The sequence below is a fragment of the Falco cherrug genome, chromosome 5 (genome assembly GCF_023634085.1).
Source record: "Falco cherrug isolate bFalChe1 chromosome 5, bFalChe1.pri, whole genome shotgun sequence".
NCBI lineage: Eukaryota > Metazoa > Chordata > Aves > Falconiformes > Falconidae > Falco > Falco cherrug.
The window spans coordinates 52,248,939-52,261,517 of record NC_073701.1 but is presented as its reverse complement, the minus strand read 5'-3'; the positions used below and the strand labels follow the sequence as shown (position 1 = coordinate 52,261,517).

Below are 12,579 nucleotides of genomic sequence, written 5' to 3'. Positions count from 1 at the left end.
AAAACACAAATGAGTTTTTCAAGTAAGTGGATCCCAGCAATTAGCATCTGACCTATCTTGAAAAAGCAGCAGATAACTGTGATATACCAGGGCAATGTGCTAAAAGCAACCTCCAACCATCCCTTAAGAAGTCAGTGTCTACCTGTTGAAGCAGTTGACACTCCTCTGGTTTCCTTATGGACAATACCAATCAGAATGCATTCAATAACCTTGAGATGACAAATGTACAGATTAAAAGACCTACAAAAAATCTTGGTCTATGTTTAAAAACTAGTACCAGTGTGACACCAGTGTGATTTATTGTATGTACCACTTCTCTGAGGCACAATGGATTGTTTTGAAGTTAACTATACTTTTTCATTGCTTTTGTTTTGATAAATCTAGCACTTCTTGATCTAGCACTGAAACTTACTGGTGGCTAAGACTTCTTGTTATTACCTTCTTTATTCTTATGATAGAAAATTTATCAGGTAAATCTGGAAATATGATCTTGTGTGTCACATCTTTACCAAAAGTCTTATGGACCACCAGTGAGCCATAGATTCCTGATCTTGAAAGTCCTGCAACAGACACCCTTGATGCATACTTTGACATGGTTTTATTCTGTTGCTGTAAACTATTCACCAAAAAGCAAAAATTCAGAACCACAGTATGATAATTTTCATCACTAAAAAATCCATAGTATTATCCAAGTGTGTCAAGTTCAGAGAAGGGGAAGATTCATCATCTTGTCAATATTTTGAATTTCACTTTCAAAGCATGGCAGAGCCTTGTGTAAAATAGCAGATTCTAGACCATATCGTAGCTAACAAGTTCAGTGTTTGAAGGAAGTAATTAAAAAATTTAAGAATTATGTTATTGAGAAATATATTAAGAACATTTAAGAATAACATATTAAGGTCTGGTGTCCAATTAAAAGATGAGCCCTCATGCAGCATTTTAGCCGATCAAAACATTCCGCAAGCACTAACTGATTTTTGTAAAATAGGAAGGAAATAATTATCACACTTTTCCTCTCATCAGAACTGAATATTAGGACTTTGCAAACATGTCATATGTCTCTACCACTGATGAGTTTTGCAAGTAGTAGTAGTAAAGATTGCCATCTAGTCTTGATGATTCATTTGATGATTTGGATTTCATAACCATTACAGACAGAATGGTAGAGTTAACCTATTTGGCTTCAAGGTAAAGTTTGCTTCAAAGTAAAACGAAAATTTCATAACATTGCAACAAAAAGTATGACATCCTCCCATTTTTCTAGCAATTCATGACCCTAATTTACAGAACACTTGATACCTAATATAGAATATTTTTCTCATTTTTTTTTCTTTAATTTATCCATCAATTAGATCTGAAAATTTAAAAGTCGTATTTTAGAAATTAATGTTAAAGAAATTGCAGAGGTGGAGAAAATACAAGTTAAGTTAACAAGAATCAGAAAATTCCACTATGAAATCAAAGGTTGAAAATAAAGGAACAAGTCTTTGCTCCCCCACCAGTCTTATTAGGAAGCATGGTTTTGCCCTTCTGCTTTTGAACCAGCTTAGTGAGCAATGTTTTGATTATTGAAACTGAGAGGAGCAAAACTGCGGCTGTTTCAGGAATATGATTTTTTAGTATTTTTCCTTTTTACAGTGAAAAACATTAGGAGATGATAAGATTACTCGGATCTTCCTTGGCCAGTAATAAGAGTTTAGCCTGAATAAGTATCTCAGGATTCAATCCATGTTTCTACTTTACGGATTATTGCCTACAGAACACCAATGCAAGTGAAGACACAAAGCGAATGAAAGAGCCTGATGGACATTTTTAGTTTTGTTTGAAATAGATATCACAAAACTCTCACACATCTGAAAAACATCAGTCTACTTGTTGTTTCTATTTTACTATGGAAAACATCATTCCTGCTCTGAAAATGTTTGGTTTTGTGACACTTACCATACCATTAAATTAGGTCAAATCTTCCTCCATGCAAGAGTGAAGTTGATCACATGCATAAATGCTGCCCACAGGAGTAGAAGGGACATTTGATCAAGTCCTTTCTGACAATTTACATCATTGGCCAATGGTGAAGGAGAAGGAGTGATGCCACCTCAGCCATGGTCCATTGATGATGACCTGTCTTGTGTCACTCCTGAATCCTTTCTTTTTTTTTTTTTTTTTTTTTTGAGCTAGAATGCTTACAGAAACAGCTCCAAGTGAGAAAGAGCACTTTGAGAAATCTCTTCAGCTAATTAAAGTTAAGCGTTGACAGTCTGAAGGGATTTCCTTCCAGACATTGGCAGAAGAAAGGCTAAAACAGAGCCCAGAAAGGAAGTGTGAAGTGTGGCTGGCTCAGGAGACACAAACTTTCCCCTCTAGGTCAAAGCATCGAACTTAGCCTGGAATGGGGGTGACTGAAAATCTCTGTTATCACTGCTGCCATTCAGGATGCTGTGTGAAACTTAGTGATAGCTAGTCCAGCTGCACACATTGTAAAACCCTTATCATCCTCAGTTGTTTAAGTTTAACATAGATCAGAACCAGATCTGAAACAAGTTGTATATCTAGAATTGGACTGATATTCTCTATACAGTAATTCCTGTTTCCCTCTTGCCAGAGTGGTGAAGCTAGAGTAGCCAGATTTTTAATATCCAGCCAAATATGGACAAGAAGGAGCTCTATACACAAACAGTTCTAGAAATAGAAGTATATTCATTTTCAGATAGAAATGTCACTGAGCAGTACACACAGGCATTGTATTTGTACAGGAATATGGAAGCTTCCCCTTCATATTTAATAAACTATAGAAAGTAAATTTCTCACTTACCACATAGCACTACTTGCAATAACAAAACAAGTTTTATCTTCTGAGTCTCCTTGTTTTGCTGGAATGGAGGTGGGGAGAAATCCAGCTCAGTTCATCAACATGTTTAAATAGTGCCTTTGAGAAAGGATTCAGAAGCAAATATGTACCGTTGCACTGGGCAGCTGCTCTTGCGGATTTCCAGTTAAGCAAACATCTATTGCAAGGTATGTCTCATAATGAGGTTGTTTTCTCTAGACTTTTTCTAGGGTCATGGTCATCACCTGGGAATTGTGGTTTTCAGACTTACGAAATTACTGATCAGTATTTGTGCAAAATTACACAATAGTATAATAAACAATAGTAGTATATGAATGTGCAGCACGTAAAAGTAAAATGTTAAATTCTTGTGAGATTTGTTGATTTCCAGTTTTTACTTCAAACTGTACTTAACAGAGTCAAGTAGAGTAAGTGACAAAACTTATACTGTTAAATAATTTTTAACATTTGAGGGGGGAAAAAAGGCATGGAAACTAATAGTGGCAAAATATAAACACAGCTCTGTTTTAGCAACACTTGTATATGCAATTTCTGATTACTTTCAACAGGCAAGAGCAAAGTAAGGAAGCATGAGTCTTTGCAGGAATGGTGACTGATCATTGCAGTGTGCTCACAATCGTCTCTGGCATGTTCATTCAGCCTGCTGAGCCAGGAAAAAGCTTTTACTAATAGGATTTGATTAAAAGAAATACTAATTGCCTATGGAAAGTTAAGAACCACTTTTTCTTTAATACTTAAAAATAATTTTGAAAAAACTGATATACTAGCAAATTTTTCTCATTAAATATCATTTTAAGCAGCATGATAAATGCATTTGTTTTCAGCTTCAGAAAAACCAAAACTCTGCAATCTGGACTTCTTTTCTGAGTGCTTTTACAACTGTATGGATTTACAACAGAGTCTCAGCTACTACCAAGACTCTGTACTCACTTCTGAGTTAGGTGCTCAAATTGCAGTGAAGTGTCTGGCTTCATTTGTCTGTGATTTCTAGCAGCTGTGTTTGAACTGAGTGCTTGATTGACAATTATCTTAACTTGTCAGAAACTTGATTACTTGGGCTATGAAAATATCCTTTACGCTATATTACGATAAAGTTACTTTTTTATCCCACTTTTTGACATTAACTCTTACTTGTCCCTGAACAGAAACAGATACATTTTTTTAAATTAAGCCAAAATTATTAGGTGGTTGTGGCTGGCATGATGCTTCAGTGTCTAGTAATGTTACTTCTTGGATTTTCCTATGTCAATGAAGTTTTAGCATGGATAAAATTCAAAATCAATTTTTCTCCAGGAGTTTTAGTGGACAAGGATTGTGATAAATTCTGTTAATTTAGGATTAAAGAGAGAATGAAAAGCCATCAATAAAGGCCTTTTGATAGCAGTGGGGGATGAGTAATGGAAAATGTTCTTGCTGCAGACTAATCAGAGTGTAATTGCTAAAGGAACCAATCTTTCATTAATTGGAAAGGCAGTAAACTCAATCAGTCACAGTGCCAAAATATTGCAGTTCAGCTGAAGAATTTTATTGAACTAATTGATTTAATTGTTTTAAGTAATGCTATTATAAAAGTCATTATTAAGAAACATTATTCTCAATACAATTTTCTGAAACAAAAACTTTTTATGAGGCAAGTGATTTTCATTTCAAAAAAGATGAGACAACGGTTTTGATTTAAAGGAGCAACTTGACTAGGATATGTTTCAATAGAAATTATCAGTACTTGATGTTGGATGTCACCATGGATAATGCGAAGCACTTTGTAGATGAAGGGTACTTTAGCTACATTTAGACAAGCTTAAACATTTCTGATGGCATTTTTTCAGAGTCAGAAAATGGATTTTATCTCATCCTAATCCAGATATAATGGACCAGGGAAGCGTGCTTCTCACTTCTTCACACCCACCCTCCACTCCTCCTTAGCCCTGAAAGAAGGAACATTGTACAAGTGCTGCAGGTTACTCGCCAGCTCCACAATCAGTTTAAACTGGAATAAGCAGTCCTGGCTCACCTTCTAGTCCTCTGCTTGATTATTTCCATTTGCATATCTCTATATCTCTCTCCCTTCTGCCAGATGTTCATGCAGCCACATGGTGAGCGGGAACAGAGCGATGGTCTGGGTGAAAACTAGCCTTTTTTTTTTTTTTTTTTTGTCCCGTATGTATTTATATATTTATAACTATTTGCAGTCACTAGGGAAGCAAGGAGAGTGAAAACAGTGATTGGGCCAGTGGGAAGTTGGCACTGCCTCTTTTAGCATCAGCATTTGCTTATGTTGACTTAAGGGAGTTGTGGGACTATGGTGTTAGCATCACTCCTCCAGGGTTCAAATCCAGCCAGGGTCTGTGGAGCAAGAAGCAGGAGCCCAGATATGTTAATCACTGGTTCGCTTCCTTTCCCAACAGTGTTTGGACTGATTGAAAAATCCATCTCATTGGCACCAGTTCTGATGTAATGTCTCTTAAATTCAAAAGCAGAGGGACAGTGCTGTATGTAACCCTATATGAACTGCAAGTGCAGCATCCTGGCCATGTCTGTGTAATCTTTCTGGGTCTGTGACAGTGACAATAAATATTGACATCGCTGCAAAGCCAAGCAAACTGTCTGGGAGGTTTTCATGCCACAATGAAACTTTAGTGTGTTTCTAGCAACATGTCATTGGTTATTGGATCACAGACAATCCTGATGGAACAAGATTTGTAGGAGAAGGTAATTCATTAGATCCAGTGGCAGAATTCAGGAGGGAACATTCGCACATCAGATCCAAGAGGTAGAGCTTGTTAGTCTTTCAGATACGGCCTACAATCATGAAGATATCAATGGTGACTGCGTTCCCATAAGGTGACTTTCTTTGATTGCAATTTGTGTTCAGAAAGTCACTTGGTAGACTTTTTGCCATCGTTGTGGAGTCACTGTGGCTCAGGGGTCCAAAAGGCTCCATTAAGTGCCTGGAAAGCCTCTTGGCCAAGGTTCTGCATAAATTCATTACAGCTGCAACATGAAAATAGGGTTGTCATTACTGTTGCTTTATCATTGTTATTTTTAGCCATTACATATGTCTCCTGCAGCTTCTCCTCTTGATCAAATGCTGTTACACTAACAACCATACAGACAGGCAGTACACGACCGTTTCTAACTCACATTTTTTAGAAAAGACTAGAGCTTAAAACTGCGGAAATCTCATTAATTAGGACTGGAATTTATGAAGGCATCTTCCCCATGGAGTGCCTCTCAGGATTAGGTGTGGTACTGAGAGGTGGAGGACAATCTGCTGGGTCAGATACCGGCTACCATCATGTGAGGCTGTTGAACTCAGTGGATCAATGGCTTGATCAGAGGGGGCAAAACCTTGCAGAATTTTCACAGTTCGGTCAGAGTAAAAGTATGTTTTGAACAAGGTAGCAGGAGGGATATAAAAACATGACAGTGTAATAAACATGTTTCAGCTAGTATAATAAACAGAATTTGGAGCCTTCAGAGCTGAGCCAGATTTCTCTTTTAAAAGAGGAAAAATGCACAGCCAGGCATTGTCTCATATGACAAATGATAATAATGAGCAATAACAATAACATGAATCATTGTTATAAATCATCTGGTGAATTTTTTATTATTATTTTTTTTAGAAACTAATAAAGCATTACAAAAAGTCACTACATTGGGGTAAGGAAGACTATCAAGAGAAGTATGTGGAACTGACAGAGACAAAGCTTTTCTAAATATGAAGTTTCAATATAAGAAAAGTAAGAACGTTTCGCACAGAATATGTTTTTGGGTTTTTTAACCCTTTCTGCATCTTGTCTTTTCTTATGCAGCTTTTCTATACTGTTCATTCATTAAATAGCTGATAAATGGCAGCCAGTTTTCCTTGAGGACCTGCATGCTTCTTTACTGCTTAGCCTTGAATGTACTTATCCCTGTGATGTCCAAGTGAAACAGGGATGTACTACATTCCTGGATGGAGGACTGGGGAGTGTGGATTAGACCCACTAGGGACATTGAAACATCTTATTCTGAGCTGCTGTTTGTCTACAAGGTGTGTTTTGGGCAGACATGCACTGACACTGCCGATGCTCAATGTCAGACCTACCCATGGAACCCTTGGGACGACAGCAGAGGAGAACTGGAGCTTTGTTAGGCCTGCCATGTTTCACACCAGTAAGTGTATGCTTAATGTATTTTGAACAGACTGGGCAGACTGAACATTGAAGAAGCTTTGACTTTTTAGAGCCTGAGTTGCCCAGGTCCCGAGCTGCTCAGCTCTGCCCAGGTGGTGGCCATGCCAGACAGGGCTCTGTGCACCTTGAGGACCTCCCCAGGGGAAAGTGTCAGTGCCCCATAAGTCGATGTGAGCTCTGACTGCCATTCTCATGCCTAAGCTCTCCATGAATGTTACCTTAGGGGTGCATTCAATACGGCAGGAAAAGTCTGCAGGAGAACCAGGAATTCATTTTTATGCCCTGGACTAACTGCAGGGCTCTAGGGAAGAGAAGGACTAGGGTACAGCATCTCCCTTTCACTGCCAGAAGAGAGTAACGGGCTCACCTGGACCAGGAATGTCTTGGTTTCACCTCTTTTTCGTTCATTTTTATAAATGAGAAATCCTTGGAAGCTGTCAACACCCATAGGTCTCTGAAGGCATGCTTTTCCCCTCGTGTAAATCTAAACGTTTTTAAGAGTGGTACCTCATCCTGATTCCTTCTGAAGAGCTGGCTCAGCTCTCAGGGTCTAAGTAATGCTGTTAAGTGTTGCAAAGTATTATACACTGCTCAGACAGCACAAATAACAGCATTGCTCTCCCACAGTCTGCTAACTAAAGAGGAATCTGATGGTTTTCACAGGCTGATTTTAATCACATCTAGTTTATATCAATATGTTGGTAATTTTAAAAACAGAGGTGTAGCCACGGGACCCTAAAGATTACTGGTCAAACTAAGTTATCAGTGGCTTTTTTCATGTTTTATAAAACCTTGTAGAATCCTAATACAACAATGGCCAAATCATGGTTAATGCAAACATGACCAAGGACAGACTGGACACATGCCTGTTAACAAGAGCTTGCCCACCTTTTCCAGCTAGGTCAGTGCTCTGGTAAAAGTGGTGCCCTATCCCCTCGCCCACCTCTTTTCCTCAGCTCACCACAGGAGCTACAGCTATGCTTGTGCTCTCAATCGAGAAAGATCCAAGTGTTGTTAAACCTGCTGTGGGCTGACTGTTCAGTGCCTCTCTGCCTCCAAGGAGAGCCTGGCTTTCTCTTCTCATATCCCCATTAGGTTGTTGTACACAGCAATAATACCTCTCTTTATCCTTCTTTTCTGCAGGCTGACCAAGCCCAGCTCCCTCAACCTCTCCTTGTATGCCTTGCATTCCACCACCATCTTGCTGTACTCTTTCTTGCGGGTGGGGAAGGCAAAACTCAAAAATGCTGGATGCAGGGGAATAATCTCTTCCCTGCCTCTGACCTGCTGGCTGAGCTCCAGCTAATACAATCCAGATGGTTTCATAAGAGTTCTTCCAGGCCTTCTCTCTGTGACCCTGAGATGAGGAGCAATGGTAGTCAGCTCATCCACCCCAGCATGTCATGCTGGCACATATGGAGGCATTTGAAAGCTGTACACTACTAAATATAGGCTTCTCTGGCTGACTAGACGTACAAAAATGTATGTATGTGTTCCCTATTAAATGGTGCATGGTGAGCTCTCCCTAGCCTGTGTGACTGGAAGTGTATTTATCTCATGGTGGATAACTATGGACACATGCCACGGTGGACACACATCTGGTCACGCAATGGGACAGGCATCGGGCCACAGGGAAGAGAGAGCCACAAGCAGGCTAGCCTAGCAAGTAATCCTGCTGGAAACCTTTCCTTACTCACATCTGAAGGGCCCCTGCAAAAGGTGGCAGCAGAAATGGGGACTGCCTGGATGAAATGTTCCAGCAGGTTAGATCTGAGATGGGCTGATGCAAAAATCAGCCTCCTCAAATGAGGATGGAGATCAAAACATCAGATTAGTTTTGACTCTTTTTCATTCAGCAGATCTAGACCTGTAAGATTTACAGATCTTTAAAAAAAAGCAGAGGTCCCAAAGACATGCCTAATTTGCCACTCTGCATGCTCCCAGGGCTCTTGAGTCTCAGCACCACTCACTGCTCCTGCTCAAGTCGTGGGTGTCAAACCAGTGGTACATTCAAGAGCCTGAAATCACTCACTCACATTTGGGCAGAACATGGCAGCAGCTATGAGAAATTACAGGCACTCTGTTAGTCACCTGAAAGGGCAGCTCTCCACATTTAGCCAGTGGCGCAGTGTGAAGAGATTGGATATATTGCAATATATAGCTCCAAACAATCAGGGATGTTAGGACTTCTTATATATATCAGTATAGAAAGGGACTAAAGTGAACTAGCACCTCAATATTCCTCAGTGAGCTATTATATTTAAATACATATAAAACCATGATATTATACTGCATGTTATCCAGCAGTGGCTATTCACTGCCCAGTGAATTCATTCCTTTGCCCTGCAGCTTTGTTTGCTCAGTCTCATTCCATGCAGACCATGGACAATACGTTCTGTCTAGCACACGTGGCACTTTCAGAGCAAACAATAGACACAGGCTGGCAGTGAAAGTCTCCAGGTAGCCCCTGCCTTCACTCAGGCAAGATCTGAAGGCAGGAATAGTTGTCCTGACAGTGCGAGATGTTCCCAAATGTGTTCTAAAAATAATGGAGGGGGGACTGACACCACTGAAGTGATCTTTTTTATGTGTGAGTGTGGAACAACAGCAGAAGGCCTGTGGTAAAAATCTGGAGGGGAGGGGTTTGTCCATTCAAATAGAAAGAAGCCAAACCAAATTTTGCATGGTAAGTCCTTCTTCTAAATAGTATAAATAACACATACACCCTTCTCAAAGCCCAGACTCATACCATCAACCTTTAAGCACTCACCAAAGTGCATTAAAGAAGCTGGCTGGGTACCATACACGGCTTCTAGGTGGGCTGAATCATTTTATGAGATGTTCCCATCTCCCTCCACTGAGATTACACAGACCCTAAGGCAAATTGTCTCCTTTCCTAGTCATTGCAGTGAAGTGCTTTTTGTTAGTTATTATGAACCTGAACTTCTCTGTCTTTCCCTTCTTCTTAAAAACACTGAGCAACAATAAATACTTACACTCTGCACTGGCAGGAATCATTATGATAGGGAGTTGTGGTAATGTCACAAAGGAAATATCCTGTGCCATCTAAGCCATACTTAATGTTATAAGCACACTAAGTCAAAAAGCACAGTAGTAAAACAATTATTATATTGTAATTTACAGCCTTGATTCTGAATCTTGTGTTTATTATAAGGTTTCCTGTTTCTTGAAATGAATCACGTGAGTTTTATTTAATATTCTATTTTAGCTCTTCCTCAGTTCACTGTAGTCAATTGCAAATGCAGCTTTTCATACTTGCCCTGTGAAGCTCATTATTGCCAGAAAGACTGAAATAGACTTAAAGATAAGAAGAAATTCTGGTTTTGGAAGGGAAACACAAGATGTTGAAGCCTTTTTTCAGAACATACCAGTTATTCTACTACAGAAAATTTAATACATTTACCAACTATCCTCAGTTTTGTTTTGCAACATTTGTGAATATTAATATTTCAAAAGAGCACTTTGAGCTCTTTCATGGGTAGTTGCGTATTTACACTGTATATGTGAAGGCAAAAATATTTTTTAAGCCAGAACCTGCTTCTCTTTCTCTGGCAGATCTCCTCAGGAAAAAAATGAACTATTGAATTCCTCACTAAGTCCTTTTTTTAGCTTGCTTCTGACAGATGAGGCATTGTTTGCCTTAAGTCTGGCCGTGTCTCACCTAATTGCATTCCTGCTATCAGTAGTTTTGAGGGCATCTTTAATATCTTTGTGTTCTTGCTTGTGGCACTAAGCAGTTTCACAGACTCATCAGAACACTGGCTGGAACAGACCTGTGGAGGACAGCTGGTCCAGCCTCCTTCACGAAGCAGGGCTGCTACGAACACGAGGTCAGCTCAGACACAGCTTTGCCTTGCAAAGTCGCAAAAACCTTCAAGGAAAGTGACTCTGCAGCCTCTGCTTCTTGAGCAACATGTTTCCGAGTTGCACTAACACTCTCCTAATGTCCAGCCTGAACCTCCCACACTGCAGTATGTGGCTCCTGCCCCACGTCAGGGCTCCCTGGCACTAATGAAAAGAGTCTGTCTCTGTTGTCTTTGTAACTACCCTTCAAGTAGCTATAGCTTTTTCTCAAGCCACCCACCCCACCTCAGCTTACCCTCTGCCAGGTTAACTAAGCCCTGCTTTCCTAACCTTTTCTATTCTGAAAAATACAAATGTAGTCATGGCTGAAGCCACTTGGCTCCTTGGATTTTCAGGATCTGGGTGAGAACTCAAGGTGTTTGAGATGCAAGAGATGACATTACCTCTCTTGGCCTTAAACTTCAAGAACTGTGAAATAAAAACTGTTTCTTTTTGACGTGTATTTCTAAGGAAAAGGCATAGTAAGGGTCAGCTAACACTGAAATGATCCTTGCAAGAAGCATCTTAACCCTTTTAAAGTGTAGATTTAGATCTGTGTGTAAACATGTGTGTAGGGTCACATGCTTTGAATGCACCTGGGTTTATCACCACCAGAATTACTTTGACTTCTAGTGTACTGGTGAAGAGCAGACAGCCACAACGAAATAGCACAATACACTTTGCTTTCCTCTACAGACTGGCTGCCTCAGTGATGACAACGAGTACAGACTGAAAACTAAACTCAGAGCCCCAACAAAGTCTCCTGCAACTACAGAAGATAGTATTTGAGCAAGAAGCAAACACAGACAGACACAAGGTTCTTGTACCAAGTGGAAGGTAGCACGAGTCAGAGAGCAGCTGTGACTTCAAAACAGGCATACTAACATAATTTCTTTTAGTTTACAGGTGAGTATAGGATTTCCTGTTTGTAGAAAACAGGAAAAATGTTAATCAAATGTTTAACAAAACCTCCCATTCCAAAAAACAATGCCAAAATGCAGAAAAATGTGCTTAGTATTTTGGTAAAATAATCTCCTACACCTTCAATACCAACCTAATTTCACTCTATAAAGCCTTTTTGCCAACCTAGGCTCCAGGCACAGCACAGTAAGCAGCTACAGGGACAGCAGAGCAGCTCTAACCTGCTTTGCCTAAGCCCAGATCCTGGAGGCTGGCCACTGCAGCCCAGGCGTGTGGGACAGCAGCTGGGGCAGAGGCAGGCTACAGAGGACACCGGACTTCCCCCATCAGCGCCGCAGTGCTCCCCATGTTTGGGGGACCTGAAGTACCAAGCTCTGGGCCAGTACCTCCAGTTCACACAGCCAGACCAGCTCTTGATTGCTCTTTGCCTCAGACAAGGGCATTAAGCAATGGCTAGTAGGTTTTGCTCTCTAAGGAGAATTATGGTTTTCAGAAAATGGGACCTGCTGATGTGGCAAATGTGGGAGGTTGTGCCTGCAGCACAGGGACCACTGAGCCCTTTCTAATGGCATCACCAGCACTGCTGGCTCCAGCCCCTGCTGAAAACCTCTGCTCTGGAAACACTCTCCCAGCTATAACAGATTGTTTAGGGGAGACCTGCTTTGTGCAGGAAATGCACCCTCAGTCCTCAGATTTGTCATGTCTGCAAATTTCTCCTGTAAATGGTGGCAGGTATGACTGCGTCATGTGTTGTGTCTACAAACTGGTAAC

General features: G+C 40.4%; 1 long non-coding RNA gene across 2 annotated transcripts in view; it reads right to left on the bottom strand.

The window, feature by feature from the left end:
- Positions 1–3,009, bottom strand: part of LOC114017218 (uncharacterized) — a 42,902-nt gene extending 39,893 nt beyond the window's left edge. For both annotated transcript variants that reach the window (XR_008732546.1, XR_003562124.2), the window contains exon 1: positions 2,813–3,009. This is a non-coding gene — a long non-coding RNA (uncharacterized LOC114017218). The remainder of the gene's footprint in view (positions 1–2,812) is intronic.
- Positions 3,010–12,579: the final 9,570 nt, after the last annotated feature.